This window comes from Delphinapterus leucas, chromosome 2 (assembly GCF_059928025.1).
Source record: "Delphinapterus leucas isolate spDelLeu-1000000601 "Yukka" chromosome 2, BTC_Dleu_Yukka2, whole genome shotgun sequence".
Taxonomy (NCBI): Eukaryota; Metazoa; Chordata; class Mammalia; order Artiodactyla; family Monodontidae; genus Delphinapterus; species Delphinapterus leucas.
Genome location: NC_143130.1, coordinates 20,319,834 through 20,339,586, shown reverse-complemented (window position 1 = coordinate 20,339,586; position 19,753 = coordinate 20,319,834). Strand labels below are relative to the sequence as shown.

The 19,753-nt window shown below is 41.3% G+C and overlaps 1 protein-coding gene and 1 pseudogene across 10 annotated transcripts in view; one reads left to right on the top strand and one right to left on the bottom strand.

Moving 5' to 3' along the window:
- USP6NL (USP6 N-terminal like) overlaps positions 1-19,753 on the bottom strand; it is a 208,228-nt gene that overhangs the window by 158,872 nt on the left and 29,603 nt on the right. For 4 of the 10 annotated variants that reach the window (XM_089906503.1, XM_089906511.1, XM_089906513.1 and 1 more), the window contains exon 1: positions 4,176-4,345. The exons of 3 other annotated variants lie outside the window; for them this stretch is intronic. The gene's annotated coding sequence lies outside the window, so the exon portion shown is untranslated. Of the gene's footprint in view, positions 1-1,145; positions 2,456-3,933; positions 4,144-4,175; positions 4,348-19,753 lie in introns of those variants that run through there. 3 more of the 10 variants (XM_089906510.1, XM_089906506.1, XM_089906505.1) reach the window with 3 other exon arrangements.
- On the top strand, positions 2,967-5,743 carry LOC149749962 (uncharacterized; annotated as a pseudogene).

The following is a 19,753-nucleotide window of genomic DNA, read 5'->3' as shown; positions in this document are numbered from 1 at the left end:
GAAAGTCTCAATTAATGCTACACTTTGATAAGTAGAGAAAAGATTAGAGTTTCTTAGGCAAATACTAAAAGAGTAAAAGAATATATAATCCCAAGCTAATAAAAAAGGAGGAAATGGAATAATTATTTTTTTAAATCAATCCAAAACAAACCTAGAAAGAGAAAAGGAACATGGAACAGGTGAGATGCTTAATTTTTAACCATTAATATCAAGTTATCTGCCAATTCATTTCTATAAGAGCCATCAGCAAAATACACAGAAATATCTAGCCCCCACTCACATACCTAAACTTTGTAAATTTTAACCTCCACATCTATTCCATTTTTTTCCATTGTCACTGACTTTTCAAAGTCTTATTTCACCTTATCTTTTCTTATGTAACTGCAGATATGCTAACAATCATTAAAACATCCAAAAGCCAAACAAAAAGAAACAGGAACAAAAAATCCAGAGAACCAACTGGCTTAAAAATGCTGCATTAATTCCGCAATAAAATATTAATTTGCCATTACTGATCTATATAATAGTACTAACCAAAATTAATGTAGTAAGAAGCTTAAAATGATATTCTTTCACTTATTTCATGAAAAACATTGCTCTAATATTTTTTAATTCACTTGTTAATTCAGTGAAGGGAAATCCCAGGATAAAATTAAAACTTTTTCTACACTAGTATCAATGTCAGCAAGACACAGGTGCAACATATACCTCTATCAGAGAATAACTAATCTCTTTAGAGCCAAAGATACTTAACCAAACAAGATATGAAACTCCAGAGTCACTCTTGAGCGTCCTATAAGCAAATGAAATTACCTGCCACTTACTAATTTTTTAAAAAAATTTTACAGTGGATTGCTACTTGCATTTTGTGAGGAGATATTTTAAATAAGGGGGCGTCTAAGCTCTTCCAAGGGAAAATACTATCAAAATTAAATCAAAACACTACACTCATATTATACAGCATCTCGCTAAAGAAATCAAAGAACCTTTTATTTACCACTTAACAGATATAAGAACTATCAAGTAACCGGTGCCAGAGTTATGAAAGGAGACACAAAGTGTGCAGACTCATCTCCAGTCTAGCGAGGTGAGAGTCGTCTCGACTAACTCCCTTTCTACAAAGGCTGAGCCACCTTTGTTCTCACCTGGTTCAGATGATGCGAGCACGGGGCCAAGAGCCTACCTTCCCTCCACAACTAACGGTGGTGGTGTATGTGCCACAGAGGGAACTAACACACAAGCATTCTCTTCAGGGACCGTGTACGCGCTCTCTCTCATACTCAAAGCGTCCCACCCTCCCACTTGCCCTTTCCACCTGCCATCTTCTCCTCATCCTTCAGGTCTTACCAGCCACTTCCTCAGGACAGCTTGCCCTGCCACTCCCAATCAAGTTAGGTTCCCTGGTGACAGGTTTTATAGCTCCCTGTACTTTACTTCAAAGGACTGATCCCTCCTGTTGTTGAAAACAAGGTACCTAACACAAGGTCATGGGTACAATAAGGCACTCAAAAAATATTTGTTGAATAAACAAACAAGTGTGAATTTATGATCCCCTCCCCGGATTTTACAAAGAAACAAGCTTTAAAAAATTAAGTTATCTGCATGAAATACCATAACCTGGAAATGGCAGAGACCAGCTGAGACTCCAAGTTTGTGACTCTAATTCCCGTGCTCTAATGCCCATGTACTATAAGGAAGTGTGCTAGAAGTCAGATTTCTTTCAAATGTATATTATTTTTGTATTGACTTCCACTGTAAAAATTGAGACACTTTCTAAAGGAAAAAAAATGAGACACTAAATATAAGGAAATCATATCTAACAATGCAATATGCCTTTCAAAAATCACACTGAAGGGACGAAGTATACCTTTCTGGTAATAAATGGTCTGAGGATTGTTGGTGTAACAATACCATTGTGCTAAAGCGAAACAAGGATGGTTGAAGTGAAATTGCAAACATAAACCAGAAAATGTAATCACTTGCCACTTTCTAACTGAAGCAGCAATTCCTAAAGTTTTGGTATTGTGGCTAAGTTTTTCTGCCAGCTTCAAACTGCCTTAACATTCCTGGCATTTACAAATCAAAGTAATTTTGTTTCATTTCAGCTTGCCACTAGCTTAAATTTACTGGCCTCTTTTTCACCCATCTTCACTAGCTACAAAGGTAACAGTAACCTGAGAGAGATGCAACATGAAGTCAAAGCCTGACACACAACCTCTGCCTGGCACTGTAAGTCCAACTTGGATCTGCCATGCCAGGAAGTTGTCTTGGTTCCCAAGGATGACCAGCCAATTAACAGATGGTGCCAAGATATGGGGATATATGTATATGTATAGTTGATTCACTTTTTTATACAGTAGAAACTAACACACCATTGTAAAGCAATTATACTCCAATAAAGATGTTTAAAAAAAACAGATGGTGCCAAAGCCGACACTTCTACTTACTGGCTTGTTTAACCAATGGCAGCTGTCCTCCAGAGGAGCTATTTCATGTCAAAACAATGTTACAACTGGTAATGAGCTATTCTCACCAGAAACAAGGATGCCAGAGAGTCAAACAGACTAGCTAAAAACAGTAAGTAGGCACCAACAGCAAGACTCAGGGCCCAAGTTCTTAATGTTTGGGAAATGATGCTTCTTTGAATGCCCTTGTGACACCTCAGTGATTCTTTAAATAGGTAATCAGCAAAGGAATTTCTGTTAACTCAGAATATCTGTACTTGGAATTAAGGCTCTGGTTTTCCTTTTTAAATTAATTTATACCTTTATTAGTGTAGCTTTTTTCTCATATTTTGACATATTTCAGTTACCTATGTGGAATATAACATAGGTCAACAACATCCACTTTAAGTAATAAACTAGACTATGTCTACAGACTTTACTATAAAAAAAACAGCAAGCTCAGAAACGTTTTTCTTAATTTTCGGGTCTGACAGAGTGAGAAATAAAAGCAAATAAACCACTGTCCATTTAATGCTGGCTAATTTGATTCTTGTTAAGATGACTGCACAAAAGAAAAAAGTACCCTGACTTCCCTGTAACAGAACTTCTCATAGATTCAACATGTGAGGGAGTTGGCCAGGGTGATATCTAAAGTTTTGTCCAACTTCTCTGTGCTACGAAACATTAAATATCTATCCCAAAGACTTACTTCTATTTATAAATGAATTAATACAGGCTTGAAATCACTTTCTTCCAGCAAACAAAATATTTAAGACCATGTCCCCACTTTTTTTCTATGTGTCTCCTTATTTCCAATGACTGGGTATTGCCCCAATTCAAAACTCCTTCCCAATCCCGTAAGGGACTCATTTAACTCAGGTTGAAATCTACTGACTAAAAAGCATCCGTGGATTAAAATGAAGGGGGGGGGGGCCGGGCAGACTTTAATCTTCAATTTCTAGAAATCTCCACCCGTGGATTCATAGACTCTTCACATTTCTTGGCATTAAAATACCTGCGAGTAACAATTCTGCCGCATCACAACTGCCGCACCAACACCCGGCTGTGAACTCCAAACTATTTTGCAAACTCTGCAAAGGCGCAGAGATTTCCAGCTTCTCCAAAGCCCTCATTCACCCCATCCTCCCCTTGCCTAGTCGAAACGAAGTCCCACGGCAGGAAGGCAATAATTTAAAAGAACGAAGTTTGCCTCAGTCCTGCCCACTTGGACTCTGGAGGACGCAACTGAAACTTGCAAGGGAGACACGTCTCCCGGGGACCGAAACTTGCTCGGGGGGAGGGAGAGGCTGTGGGTCTCCCCTCCCCGCGGACCTGGCCGACCCCCGACCCGGCCGACCCCCGACCCTTCCAGAGACCCCCTTCACCGGTCGGCAGGTCCCCTCCCGCGCCGGCCCCGCCAAACCCTCCCCGCACGCCCCCCTGCGCCCCCTACCCCGCGCCCGCCAACCTGCCAATCGCGCCCGCCAACCTGCCAATCACACCCGCAGCACCCTGCCGTCCAGGTTCCAGGGGGTTCCAGGCCGCGCTCGTTTCCGGAGCCAGTCCCCCTGGAGGGCGGGGACGGGGAGCGCTGCTCCGTCCACCTCCCCCGGGGCCGGGAATGGCGGCGTCCGGCTCCCCGGGGCCAACTCCGAGTCCCTGCCTGGAGGAAACGCGCCGAGCCCCACCGCCGCCGGCCTCTGGCGGGGGGAGAGGAGAAAATGAACTTACCTCCGGACGGTCCCGTCGGCGGAGGCAGCGTGGGGAGTCCCGGGGGCCCAGGAGGTCCCGGCGCGGCGGCGGCTACCGCAGTGCCCTCCGCCCCATTGTTTCCCTTCCAAGAGGATCCCGGCGAAGCCGAGCCCTGGAACCAGGAAGTTGCCCGGCGCGACACCTCCTGCCGCCGCTATGGAAACGGCCCCCGCCTCCCAGGGCGGCTCGCCCGGGACCCCGCCTCCGCGCCACCGGCCCCGCCCGCCTCACGGGCCGCTGCCAACCGACGCCGCTGCGGCCGCGGCCGCCGCCATCTTGGGGCGGCCAGGTCGGCCTCTTCCCGGCGGCACGTGCGCGCAGCTCCCGCGTTCCCGCCGGCCGCGGGGGCGCGCTGCCAGGGCTGTCTGGTGCGGGCGCCGTTCCCCCGGATGCGCGGCCAGAAGCGGCGCCCGGAACCCGGAGGGAGGGAGGGAGGGAGGGAGGGAGGGCCCGGGCGGCACTGGAGAGCCAGGACCTGGAGCGGGGCTTCGAGGCATTGCACGAAAACGACCGGCTTCAGCTGGTGTCAACTGGCAGGTCGAGGGATGGACGTGTTTCGTTCCTGGCTCAACTACTGACCAGCTGTCAGGACCTTGGACACTTTTTCCCTATGCCTCACTTTCTTCGGTTTCTTCATCTGTAAAGTGACATAACAATAGTACCTGCCTCATAGGGTTGTTACCTGGAAGCAAGTGCATGGTACTTAGAAAGTGCAAAATTATCATTCATTCAATAAAATGGCACTGCTTCTGACAAAAGTCACATTTCTGTCTTTTTCCAGGAACTTAATCTAAGTGTTCAAATCAGCACCACTTTAAATAGGCTACTGTGTAAGATCCCATTGCTGCTTGAGACTTCTGAAATGCTGATCTTTTGTCCCGTATTTCTCTAGGTCAGCTTTCCTTTTTTAGATCATGGAAATTGTCAAGAGTTTTAATCTCCAGAATCGTCCATCAAGAGGTTCCATAAAAAGATGAATGATGTAAACTTTCCAATACTGTAATTAGCTGGCAGTTAAATGATTTATTCACTAGAAGCTAGCAAAGTTAGGGTGAGCAAATAACTAAAAGGCTTCCTGTCCTTGATTCCAGGAACTAGAATTACTAAAGCTGGCAACTCTGCATGGTGGCTATTATCTCTCTTTTCCAGCTGCTGAAAACTGACACCAAGAAACTGGGAGCTGTGTGCACTATGGGAGAGGAGGGGAGGAAGGAGGCGGGGTCACGGCCTCTTCCAAAGGATGCAACCTTGAGAACCTTGCATAAGCTTAGGTCTCAAATGGTCTCTAAGGCTTCTCCTTCTAGCTCACAAATGTTGTGATCTCCTTTGTACACTCTTTAAGAAAATACAATGTATATACTTCCCTTTGGGTCTTCCTACATACATTTAAGCCAGATTTGTGAAGACCAGTGTTTAATGATACTGATCCAAAAATAGTGGGACTTCCATGGCGGTCCAGTGGTTAAGACTCCACGCTTCCACTGCAGGGAGCACGAGTTCGATCCCTGGTCAGGAAAATATTGATAAGATCCCGCATCCCGCACAGTGCAGGCAAAAACAAAAAGCAAACAAAACAAAGCCATAAATAGCTTGATATATGAAATGAACTGGGGTAAAAACAGATCAGGAGCTGGCGGGACAGCAGGACATTGGTAACTTTTTCAACGCTCAAGACACTTCTCCAAAAGTTATGGAATGCTCTGATTAGCCATCCCCCAGCTTGGGAAATTTTGAATTTCTGAAAGGCAGGAGCCCCCTCTCATACAGCCTTTTAGCCCCCACTGGACCAGCAGATTGCTTTGCATATGGTAGGCCCTCAATAAACATTTATTGAATTAAATCACCATATTTGTGGTTTTGCTCTCATCATTTCAGGAGGGCTTCGAGACCACAGAGACACGCAAGAGATGTTCTTCAAGGGACATCCTCGCAAACATCATAAACAGTTAATGAGTTAATGGGATTTGGGATGAACAACCTCAGCCCCAGGCTTATTTGGCAAAACGAAGTGGAAATTTCAGATATGTTTTTCCATAAATTTTATGGGTAATTTTTTGAAAACTTTACTTTGGACCTAATTATGAGCACCACTGACTCAATTTTATACTACAACAATAGCATGATTAAGGTTCAGGAAAACCCACATTTTCCCCAAGTCAAAGTGTCATCAATGAATTGTGTCACCTCAGTATAAAACCTGTATTTGTTCTTAGGTGTACCTTTAGGGGCTTCCCAGAATTTTTTTTTATTAACCGTCTTGGAGCTATTGTTAAACAGTAAACACAAAGTTTTGTCTTTATATCCCCAGCATAGTGCTTGACACGCGGTAGGCATGCAAATTCACTTATCTATGGCATATGATAAATATATAGAATTTATGTCAATGATTAGCAAGGAAATAAAGATAGAATCATTTTTCCTCTAAATGAGGGATGGGCAAACTTTTTCTTAAAGGGGAAAGATAATGAACATGAGAGCAGCCATAGACAATATGTAAAAGAATAAGTGTGCCTGTATTCCACTAGAAATTTATCATGGAAATAGGTGGCTTTGACCCACAGGGCATATTTTACCAACCCCCTAAAAATTATATTTAGATTATGCTCACTCCACTTTTATATTCATTCCAATAAAATTTCAGATATTAACTGAAGAAAGTGTAAAAGCTTGATATCCATAAAGCACCAAAAAGTTTAAAAAAAAAAAGTATGGAGTAACAGTTTATGTTACCAATTAAAATATTTCAAAAATAACAAAGGTTTAGGGGCTTCCCTGGTGGCGCAGTAGTTGAGCGTCTGCCTGCCGATACAGGGGACACGGGTTCGTGCCCCGGTCCGGGAAGATCCCACATGCCGCAGAGCGGCTGGGCCCGTGAGCCATGGCTGCTGAGCCTGCGCGTCCGGAGCCTGTGCTCCGCAATGGGAGAGGCCACAACAGTGAGAGGCCCGCATACCGCAAAAACAAAAAACAAAAGTTTAGAACTATGTCTCACACATTATGATGGAATAAGATAGATGGATATTTGCATTTCATTTTTGCAAAAGTTATGCACTATGCTAATGAAAAAAACTTAAAATGTTGCCAAAGGTAAAAGTATATGTTTAAATCCTCAGGATGCCATAATAACTAAGGCCAGAAGTACAATTTGTGGTGAGAAGAGAAGAACATAGGACATAGAGGGAAAAAAATCTCCAAAGCAAATCATACGTCCTTCACTATCATCAGAATATGGATGAAAGGGTGCGTTCCTAGAGTCTCCTGTAAATTGAGAATTTGAAATGTGAATCCATGGCTATTGGATCCATTTAATTTTTTTAAAATAAGGGAGAGCAGATAGCTCCCTAGTGGGGGGAGTTTTTTTTTTTTTAGTAAAGCTGTGGAAAGCCTTGCAGTGCACACTGTCATGCTCACCAGCAGTAGTACTTTCTGAAATCTCATAAGGAGCCAGTGCTCTCCCATTGGTTAGGAAAGTCAGCTCCAGTGACACTGTGTATAATTGTGCTTCATTGTTGAAAACAACTCAGGCCAGTCAACACCTGTGTACCCAGTATAAGTGAAAAAGCAACGACTAATCAACAACCACATCCACAATGCTCATACTGAAAAGTTATCCTTTGGTTTAAAAGAGAAGTTATTGATTGCACAGCAAGGAAGGAGAGTCCATGGCACGACTGTGAACCCCATAAAATTGTATGCAAGATGCTGTGTACACAGTTTGTTCCTTATAACTATCTGGGTCGTCTTGTTTTTTTACTGGTATACTTGGGTTTTTTCTGTCTATCTTAAAAATGGACATGCCGTGAGACTGGGGAATGGATCTGTCTTCTTCCCTACTTTATCCCTTAGTCCAAATCAGTGTCTGATACAGAATGAGCTTTCTCTAAATAATTGTAGAAGGAATGAAGGAAGGGAAGGAGGAAAGGGGGAAGGGAGAGAGGGAGGAAAGAACGAAGGAAGGAACAAAGGTATACAAATATACATTTTTCTTATATAATATTGTACATCACCTATACTTCAATTTTAAAAAATACATTTATTTTCTGGGCAAAGTATTTCCTAACTTTTCCATGTGCTCCAAAGGGTCTGTGACTCAAAGGGGAAAAAATGTAGGAATGATTTGTTTTCAACTACAAAGGCTGCCTCTCATTATCTCCTCTGCTCTTTGGTTCACAAGCCAACCTCCTCCTGATTACACACCAGAATGGCTGTCATGGTTTGCCAGAGACCGATAATGATGTCATAGCATTTGAAAAGCATCTCCTTATGTTTTTATAGCTTTAGAGAATTTCTTCTGTCTGCTCAACTTAGAGTTTCCATACTTCAACTCTCTGTTTGACCACCTTTTAGATATCATTCATGACATTTATTTGTTTTTTATTTGTCTCATCAAGCAGAGTTGTGTTAAAAAGTATTCTAAGATATTGAAAAAAATTGAAGTACAATTTCAAGGCATTTTTGTCTCCGTTGCAGGGCGATAAAACTTTTGCCTCTGTGTATGTGATTTTTGAATTTACTTTTAAACTCTGTACACATAAATCTATATACATTGTCTGAGAGCTGGATTTCAAAGATGACCCCCCAATGAAAAATGCCTCTGCTATCCACATCCTTTTATACTATCCTCCTCTTGAATCTGGGCTGGACCTGTGACTCACTGTTGACAAAAATAATCAGGTGGAAGTGATGTTAAGTGATTTCTAAGGCTAGATCATAAGAAGTCTTACTGCTTCCACCTGGGTCTCTGGAATACTTACCTTTGATGGGCTCCCTCCTAGCTCAGCCATCATGCTGAAAGAAGCCCAAGCCACACAGAGAGGCCACACATAGGTGGTCTGAATGACAACTCTGGCTGAGCCCCCAGCATCGACTGCTAGTCACGTGGGTGCCCCATCTTGGACATCCAGCACAGTCAAGCCTTCAAGATGTCTTGAGCCCCAACTGTGCAACCGCATGAGAAACCCCAAATGAGGACATCTCAGTCAACCCACAGAACCCATAGAACCAGGAGAGCAATAATAAATTATTTTAAGCCATTGAGTTTAGGGTGGTTTTTTACCCACTTACAGATAACTGGAATAAATTGATTAAAAATAAAATGTGAAAGCTATACTTAGATATATTTTAGCTAAAACCTTAATAAGTAAATAACTTTATCAAGATTAGTAGAAATGCTGTATTAGAAGGTCCAGTTGTAGAAGAATGAGGGGAGCTGTAAGAGATCCTAACGTATTCCGAGCATGCTTTTCACTACTAAGTTGCTGATTTTGTCTGGTTCTTTCCTTTGAAGTGGGGCCGTGTTGCTGGGTGCTGTGAAAGAACACAGTGACCTTAACCTTTTGGTGTCTGCAAAGTAAATATACTCACAATTACACTTGACTTAAATAGATATGCAATAGTCTTTGTCCACATGCTTTGGCTAAAAAAGGAAAGAAGGAGTGGTCACAAGGAGCCAGACCAAAGACTCGTTTAAAATAAGACGATAGATGGAAAAAAAATTTTTTTATCTGCTCAGTTTATCTTTTCTATTGGCTAATACTTTATTAAAAATGCAGGTCCAGGGGAATTCTCTAGCAGTCCAGTGGTTAGGACTCCATGCTTTCCCTGCTGAGGGCCCGGGTTCAATCCCTGGTCAGGGAACTGAGATCCCACAAGCCGCATGGGGCAGCCAAAGAAAAAGATTCAGGTCCGTAATTCCTAATCTGTAATTTTGAAATCCACAAAGCTCTGAAAACCAAAAGTATTTTTCCTAAATAATTTGCCATCTAAACTCATTGGGTAGCGACTGAACTTTCCTTTGGCTATTTATGATGGTCTTTACCTTATTTCATATGAACACTCACTTCATCACAGAACAATTAGTGTGTTTGATTACAAGGTCCCGTCCCAGACCCCGCTTATGCTGCCCCCCTCAAGTAACATGCAGTATATGTGCTGTGTCACCCTTGAAATTGAAACTTCTTGTTTCAGACCTGAAGTTGACTTTATTGACGACATAAAGTAAACCTTTTTTGCAGGGGGAAGGGCAGTCTACCGCAGAGTCACTGAGGAATCTCTGGATTCAGACAGCCTGAGTTCAAACCCCAACTCCACCGCTGGCCACCTCTGAGACCTGTGTTAGTGTGCAACCCTCTGCCTCAGTTTCCTCCCCTGCAGAATGAGGACAGCAATAGAAACTACCTCATAGGGTTGACTTAGAGGACTAAGTGAGATTATGCATGCAGAATGCTTAGCCCAATGACTAGTAGTAAACACTCAAAAAATGTTCACTCTTATTGTATTATTATTAAACGTAAGCTTTTCATAAATTCAATGAAATAAATAATATCTCAGTTAGGATTCAGTGAGGGAAAAAGAAACTACTCAAGGTATTACCAGCAGAAAGATATTGAATATTTAACCCATGAAATCAGATGTGTACAAAGGCTTTGGAAGGAGTGCATGGGTGAAGGTTGAGAGTGACCCTCCACTAACTTTCAGGTTATTCCACATCAGCTGTGGACCCAATGTCAGGAAGCTGCTGTACCCAGAGATCAGAACTTGCAGGAAATGACAGGAAACCATGGCCAATGTCACAGCTGCCCTGCAGCTTAGAAGCTGGTGACTGTCAGGGACACTCTTTGGTGCCTAGCTTCACTGCAAAAATTTATGTCTGTCAAACCCTCATGTCAGCCACTCCTGGAGGAAGAATGGCACCATCCTTATGCTGTTCAAATCCCAAGTGCATCTCACTGGCAGAACCTAAACCTTATCAGAACTTGCTGGCAAAGGACTCTGGGATATGCAGCCCTGAGATCAGGCAATACCCAACATAAACTGTAATTTAATAACAATAATTTACATTTGTAAAGCACTTGCCATAAAAGCTCTCTGAGGTAGGCAGGAACAGTAGCACAGGGGCTAAGTAATGTGTCTGGTGTTGCCTGGGTAGGGAGAGACTCAGGTCCTTAAATTCGAAATCTAGAGAATGTGTCTTTATGCTGGTGTGTCCTATTTAATCATCTGGGTTCTACTTTATCCCTTAAATCTTCATACCATTTATATTATTATTGACTCACATTTCTACTTAAATCAATCTAAAGAGGAAATTTTGCATCACTATGTAAAGTAGAATGTAAGTCACTAAAGTAGAAAACAGATGTCACATGACATAAACAGAAGATAAAAGTAAAAAAGAACACACTGAAAACAATGATATTAAAACCGCCAGAATAACATTGCCCAGAGGGCTCTGAGCCTGAAGCCTGCTCTCTCTTTGTTGTAAAGGGAGATTAGCTTGTATTAGAGACATTAAATGTACTAACAGCAAACTTCCTAGCACCAAATTGAGACTGTCATTGATATATTCACATGGACTAAAAGGTGTCTAAATCTCAGTAAAGAAATTAAATTTCTCACTATGCAAGGCAATGTTATTTAAAGCCTTGTCCGTCTTACCTGCCATCAATAGAACACAACCCACACTTTGGGTAACACTGCCTTCTGCCACATCAATACTGAAAGTTTAGCTGAGAATCCAGGTATTTATTTATTCAATTTTGAAAACTACTTCATAGCTGAGTATTAAATGCATGTTAGTATGTTTTGCTCCTACTGACTCACTCATATAAGATTTTTGGATGTGGTTGAGATGAAATTCACATAACATAAAATTAACCATTTTAAAGTGAACAATTTAGTAACATTTAGTGCATTAACAATGTTGTACAATCACCACCTCTATGTAGTTCCAAAACGTTTCCATCACCCCAAAAAGAAACTCAGTACCCATTAAGCAGTTACTCTCCATTTGTTGTCTTCTCAACACCCAGCAACCACTAATCTGCTTTCTCTATGGATTTACACCAGATATTTCCTATAAATGGAATGGAATCATACAATACATGAGCTTTGTCTCTGTCTTCTTTCACTTAGTATGAGGTTCATACATGTTATAGCATGTGTCACTACTTCATTCCTTTTTATGGCTGAATAACATTCCACTGTAGGGATATACCCCCATTCATCCATTGATAGACATTTGGGTGGTCTCTACTTTTTGACTTGTACATAGTGCTGCTATAAACATGTGTGTACATGTATTTGTTTCAGTACCTACTTTTCCATTATTTTAGATATATACTGAGGAGTGGAATTGCTGGGTCGTATGGTTGATCTGGGTTTAACTTTTTGAGGAACTGCCAGTCTTCCATAGCGGCTGAACCATTTTATACTCCCACAGCAATGCACAGGTATTCCGATTTCTCCATATCCCTGCCAACACCTGTTTTCTACTTTTGTGATTATAGCCATCCTGGTGAGTATGAAGTGGTGTCTCGTGGTTTTGACTTGCATTTCCCTAACGACTAATGATTCTGAGCATCTCTTCATGTGCTCGTTGGCCATTTGTAAATCTTCTTTGGAGAAAAGCTTACTCAATTCCTTTGCCCATTTAAAAAATTGGGTTGTTTGTCTTTTTATCTTGGAACTGTAAGAGTTCTTTAAGTACTCTGATCCTTCTCAGATATATGATTTGCAAATACTTTCTCCCATTCTGTAGATTGCCTTTTCACTTAATTGGTAATATCCTTTGATGGACAAAAGTATTCAGTTTTGATGAAGTCCAATTTATCTATTTTTTTCTCTTACTGTTCTGCTTTTAGTGTCCTATTGCCTAATCCAAGGTCATGGATATTTACCCTTATGTTTTCTTCTAAGAGTTTTATGTTTGAGTTTTTATATTTATAAAAGAATTTTAAACCACACTATAAATTTTTTGTAGAAATAAGGTAAATCCTTTGACCAAAATTAACTCTATAACCACTGAAATTTACTCAGCCTTAAAAGACTCATTTGTTTCTTTAATAAATGGGTTTGTTTAGCCATGACTATAGACAAGTCATTGTACAGATATTGTACAGATTGTACAGATATCTATAGGAGAAATATATATATATATGGAGTTAGGCTTCTTCCCACATGGGGAAGGTATGGTTCTCACATGGAAAACTGGGCCAGTGAGAAAGAAAAGAGGAATGGCTATGCGGGGATCATCACAACGTTCACCAGGTAATCTTACAGGCATCATAACAGAGGAGATGGGATTTGACCTGGTCAGAGGGAATCTAATAGCAGAAGAGTTTGGAGGTCCATTTTTTTTTTTTGGAGGTCCATTTTTAAAAATAAAGAATAATCATCCATTTTAGCTGGACCACTGGTGTTAGGTGAAAATTAGTAATCCTAGGAGCATAACTTGAGAGCATATCATTATGGAGGACTTCAAATGCCTGCCTAAGGAGTTTAGACTTAATTCATTAAGCAGCAAAAAGGGGGGGGGGAGGAAAGGAGACCTATTCTCCAAAAAAAAAAGTTTCTTTAATTAAAACTGTATAGAGATGAAAGAATTTATCTTTAAAAAATTTTTTTAAATTTTTAAAGGGAATTCCCTGGCAGTCCAGTGGTTAGGACTCCTCACTTCCACTGCAGGGGCACAGGTTGGATCCCTGGTCAGGAAACTAAGATCCTGCATGCTGCCCAGCACGGCCAAAAAATAGAAAAAAAAGAAAGAATTTAGAAAAATTCATTTTAATGCTAGGACTTGGTATTTGATAAGCTATTCATTTATGGAAAATCATTCATTCACTCATTCAATCAACAAATATTTGTTGAGTCCCTAATGCGTGCTGGGCACTGTGATGCCAAGAGCTGGTGATTCAATGGTAAAAAAAACAGAGCATCACCCTTGTGGCGGTAATAAGCCAATGGAGAATTTATACATGATATCATCATGTCATCAGATTCTAATGTCTCATCTGCCTTTAAAAAGCATTGGTTAAATTCTGTCATCAGATTCTAATGTCTCATCTGCCTTTGAAAAACATTGGTTAAACTCTCTTCTGGGCCAGAAGAGAGTTACAGCCACTGAATCACTCACAGCCAGTGGAAAGCAAGGTAAGAAAGCATTCAAATCATAGTTAACACACCTGACCGGGGGTAGCTCAGAGACCAACAATGTTCTCAAAATCTCCATGTCCCTTGCCAAGTTAATCCATTCCTATTGTGAGTCTTCTGAGTCTGGTTAATACTTCAATACAGAGAGGTCACTCTTTAGCCCTAATTGGGTGAAAAGGACAGGAGCTACGCTTAAAGGTCTTCTATACCTCAAGCCCAACAAACTCACTCAAAAAATAGGTGACTTTTGCTTTACCGCCTTGTAAACCTAAATATTGTCATGTTAAAATCAAAGCAGAGACTGGATAATTAAGTTAAATTACCCATAATGTACTTGGAAGTTTCCTTCTTTTCTCTCTCCCATCCTTCCTCCCTTTTTTCAACAGCACTTATTGAGCACTTACAAAGAGGCAGGACTTGAGAACAACAGTTACCAAAGTCCCTTACCTGCCCACTCCCCATCCTCTAGTATGTGTCACTCCTTTCTTCCCTATGTTACCTGAGCTGGGAAGGATGGATGTGAAATTAAAACAATTCTCTTTCCAACCCAGAAAATGTAGCTTGCCTTGGTCCAGAAGTGAAACTGCCCAACTTAAGTTTGCTATTAGAAGTCAAGTTTACATTTAAAGGAGAATGTATATAAAACATTGAAAGACCACGTACTGTATGATTGCAACTCTAAGACATTCTGGAAAAGGCAAAACTATGGCAACAGTTAAATGATCAGTGGTTGCCAGCAGCTAGGAGTAGGGAGGCATGAATAGGTGGAACACACTGGATTTTTAGGGCAGTGAAAATGCTGTATGATAATGGATACGTGACATTATACATTTGTTCAAACCCACAGAATGTACAACACCAGGAGTGAACCTTAATGTAAACTATGGACTCTTAGTGAGGATGCCGTGTTCATGTAGGTTCACCAATTGTAACAAATGTACCATCCGGTGAGGGATGTTGATCTTGGGAGAGGCAGTGTGTCTGGGTAGGAGCAGGGGGCATATGGGAAATCTCTGCACCCTCCATTCAGTTTTGCTGTGAACTTAAAACTGCTCTAAAAGATAAAGTCTATTTTTTAAAAAGCAATGAAAAAAAGGGGAGTTTACTAATTCAACCCATACTTATTAAGCACCTAGATGTGCCAAGTACTGTACAACACATTATAGTATCAAAAATCAACAAGACACACATGGTTCCTCCCCTCACAGAACTTATATTAATGTGTTAATCAGATTCAGTGGTCAATTTTACTCTAAATAATGATGGTAATCATTGCTGTTATCCTGTCCTGTAGTAAGAGTCGATATGAAGGTGCCAATAGAAAACTGGGCAACCACCAAGGTACATGGCAAGGAAGTTTATGAGAAATAAACACAGATAATGAATAACCACCTGTTCTGCTTCACAAGTAATCAAACCTAAATTGAGGCCAGTAGAATGTAATCATTCATCTATCATATTGGCAAAGATTTTAAAACACCCAGAATATGTTGAGAATCTGGTGATATGTGTTGGCAGGAATGTAAACTGGTAGGATTTAACTAAAGGGCGCTGTGGCAATATGTATTAGATTTTGTAATGTAAATACAGTGGTCCAGTAATTTACTTTCTAGGCATATTTTTTAAGGAAATAACTCACATACAAAAAGGACCCACAAAGATCCATGTATAAGGGGGCGGTTTATCACAGCCTTGTTTACAATATAAAAAAATTGGAAGCCACCTCCATGCCAATAAAGAATTGGTTAAAATAGAGCAACCCATCTAACGGAAGGCAATTCCATTAAAAACTATGTCCATCTACAGACTTGTGGTTGCCAGGGGGGAGGGGGAGTGGGGGAGGGATGGATTGGGAATTTGGGATTAGCAGATGCAAACTATTATATACAAAATGGATAAACAATAAGTTCCTACTGTATAGTACAGAGAGCTATATTCAATACCCAGTAATAAACAGTAATGGAAAAGAATATGAAAAAGAATATGTATGTATAACTGAGTCACTTTGCTATATACCAGAAATTAATAAAATATTGTAAATCAACCATACTTCAATAAAATAAATTTTTAAAAAATTATGTCCATCTATATTTATTAACAATGGAAATATACCTTTCACTGACTTTTAAAAACTACATATATAGTATACTTTTATTTTTGGCCGCACCGCACGGCATGTGGGATCTTAGTTCCCCAACCAGGGATCAAACCTGCACCCCCTGCATTGGAAGTGTGGAGTCTTAACCACTGGACTAATTTATTTTTGAATAAAATGTGTGAGACACATAGACCAAAGTGGGAAGGAAATTGTTGAAAACGTTGAGTGGTAATTTCTGGGTAATAATTACTGGAAATTTTCTTGTGTTTATACATTTTTACATTTCCTGAATAATATCTACAGCGAGCTTGTATTACTTTAAAAATCCTTTCCCCTCTAAAACTCTGCATTTTGTAAATAAACATCTGGACATGTTATACCTATTTGCATGGGAATTTTCACTGAAGGAACAGTGTCTAAGGCAGTTTGGGAACAGCTCTATGGGGAGAAGATGGGGGGCATGGAGAAGCTGAAGGAAGAGGACAGTCAAGGTCTAACCTACAGCTCAGACCCCCAGATTAGGGCTGAGCTTAATGGCAAGAGAGGCTGCAAGCAAGGACTGAAAGGGATGTTTTCCCAGGGAACACTGTGAGACAAAGAGGCATAAACAGTGTTACTTCAATGCCCAGATAGGGTACGTGCGCAGGTGACCCTGAGTAAGACAAAGAGTCATTCTCCTCCATTCAGAGCAGCCAGAGGAGCAGTGAGGGCCTATGGGAATATCCTAATATTGCGAGGCCAGAAAACTGGAGTGTTCCTTAGATGTGGCAACGTGGAAAACCCGGATGCCTTAGCAAGAGTCAGCTCAGGAGAGGGGCGAAGCCAGGTCCGAAGGGAGGAGGGGTCCAGAGAGGATTTTCCAAGGTGGGAAACCTAAGAGCATGTTTCACTGCTGATAAAAGCATCCAGGAGCAGGAGAGGGGTTGATGATACAGGAGAGAAGGGGCTCTTCTTATTCCACTCACAGTCTAACGCGATCTCATCCACACCGTGGTTTTAACTACTACCTGTATGGGAATGATCCAATTGCCACACTTGTAGCTGGAGCCCAGGCACACAGTAATTTATTAAATAAATGAAACTTTCTGCTGACCGCCAGACCCACATAACTAACCCATCATATCCCTCGCAGCAACCCATCTACTACTAACTTAATCACACACATACATGCACATACACAAACACACAGACACATACACCATTCTTCCTTTGTATTCATATTCAATAAATGGCACCACCATCCACCTAATTGTCAAAGCCAACCACCTGGGCATCCTCCTTACTGCTCCTTCTCATCTGTCCCCATTTCCAACAAGTCAACAAGTGTAGATTCCATCTTCAGATAACTGCTGAATCTATTTCCTCCTCATCTATTCCCACCACCACCGTTTTGATTCAATCTCTCATCAATTTGTGTTTGGATTAATACAAATCTCTTTATCTTCCATCCATTCTTCACTCCGTCCCACATAGCTATGCCTCACACTGCTAACAGCATGATTTGCCTATAATTTAAATCTGACCATGTCACTTACCTGCCCGTTCAGAGCTCCAAAACAAAGTGCACGGTGAACACTCAGTAAATGATTGACAGACTGACTGAATAAAGGAATAACTCAACTTAGAGCAAGATGGTCAACCTTTTCCTCCTCTGGGATAACTGTGCACTACTAATCCTTTATTATAATAACCTAATCCCTGTTGGTATCCAGGCAAAGACTCAAGACAGGTATCCCTTGCCTGTTAATTTTCTTCCCAAGTTTTGTTACATGTTAGTTGTTCATTTTTTACTCTTCAGCAAGAAGTACAAGGGGAGCCCTGCAGCATATTATGTGGTCATGACAATTATTGTGTGGATATAATGGAAGGCCCATAGTACCTATAACTGAAAAAAAGTCCTTTTGAAAAGTGGAGGGCTTCCCTGGTGGTGCAGTGGTTAAGAATCCGCCTGCCAGTGCAGGGGACATGGGTTCAAGCCCTGGTCCTGGAAGATCCCACATGCCACGGAGCAACTAAGCGCATGCACCACAACTACTGAGTCTGCACTCTGGAGCCCGCAGGCCACAACTACTGAGCCCGAGTGCCACAACTACTGAAGCCCACGCGCCTAGAGCCCATGCTCCGCAACAAGAGAAGCCACTGCGATGAGAAACCTGCGCACCGCAATGAAGAGTAGCCCCCACTTGCCGCAACTAGAGAAAGCTCGTGCTTACCAACAAAGACCCAGCACAGCCAAAAATAAATAAATTTTATTTTTAAAAAAAGTGGAAAAATAAAAGACAGCTTTGGGAATTACACATCATGCATTTATATGTTTGCTACCTGGGAGATACTAAGATCAACTATGAAATAAAATGCATTTCCAAGTAAAAGGAGGAACATCAACCAGAAAAAATACTGAGGAGCAGAGAAAAGTACAAAAGAAGAGAACTTTGAACAGAGCAAACCGTGCAAGGGCAATTTCATTTCCTTCTAGGATGAAGTGGAGGGTTCACTGATAAGGAGGAACCATGTCTATAATCCACAGCAGGGGTCTCCAACCCCTGGTAGTGGTCCGAGGCCTGTGGAACCGGGCAGCACAGCAGGAGGTGAGCGTCGAGCAAGCGAAGCTTCATCTGCCGCTCCCCGTCGCTCCCTTTCGCTCACGTTACTGCTTGAACCATCCCCTCCCCACCCCGTCCATGGAAAAATTGTCTTCCATGTAAGCAGTCCCTGATGCCAAAAAGGTTGGGGACCGCTGATCCACAGCACCTTTCTTCAATAAAGATTCTAACGTGGCATTATCCTCAAGAAGCTGAGAAGATGCAGCTCAGTCAAAGAATGGCTAATGACAGATGTATATATATTGTGATACCAGCATCCAGCCACTTCTCAAAGAATACCAAATATACTCTTTTTGACAAAGAAAATGTTAAGATCCACCTTTTCCAACGTTGCAAAATCTAGGACCAAGAAGCAAATAGATACAGAAACCCTCTTTTCATTTTCATTACATCAGTGGCCACAATATAATAAATTTTGCTCTGGTAGACAGACTCAGAATGGCAGCTGATGTTATAGATAATGACCAGTGATAATCCTTCTACACTGTGTACGTATTTGGGTATAAACTGTGAGTGTCTTTGACTAAATAGAGGATATACAAATGAAACTATTAATAAGACATAACTATGTTGAGGTTAAAGAGAATGTCGTCCCTTGTTTCAGCAGCAGGGAAGCTTGTATATTTAACATTGGAGTCTTTGCTATCCTTCCTCAAAAAATTAATAATAGTAAAAATAATCTAAAAAGGCATTTTAAGCCAAACACTTGGAATACAATTTTTAAAATATATATATTTTTAAAAACACAAATGTAAGGGATTTCTGTCTCCCTAATCTCTGAGAGAAGATGCTCCTTATGAGGACAAGATGCTGACAATGGAGAACTTGCCTCTGCACCTGAGTTTCACTTCCACTTGGGGTTTGCTCAGTGGGTGTGACAGTCGTTAGTGATGCTTAACAAATATTTCTGGCCCTCTGCCTCCCAGACA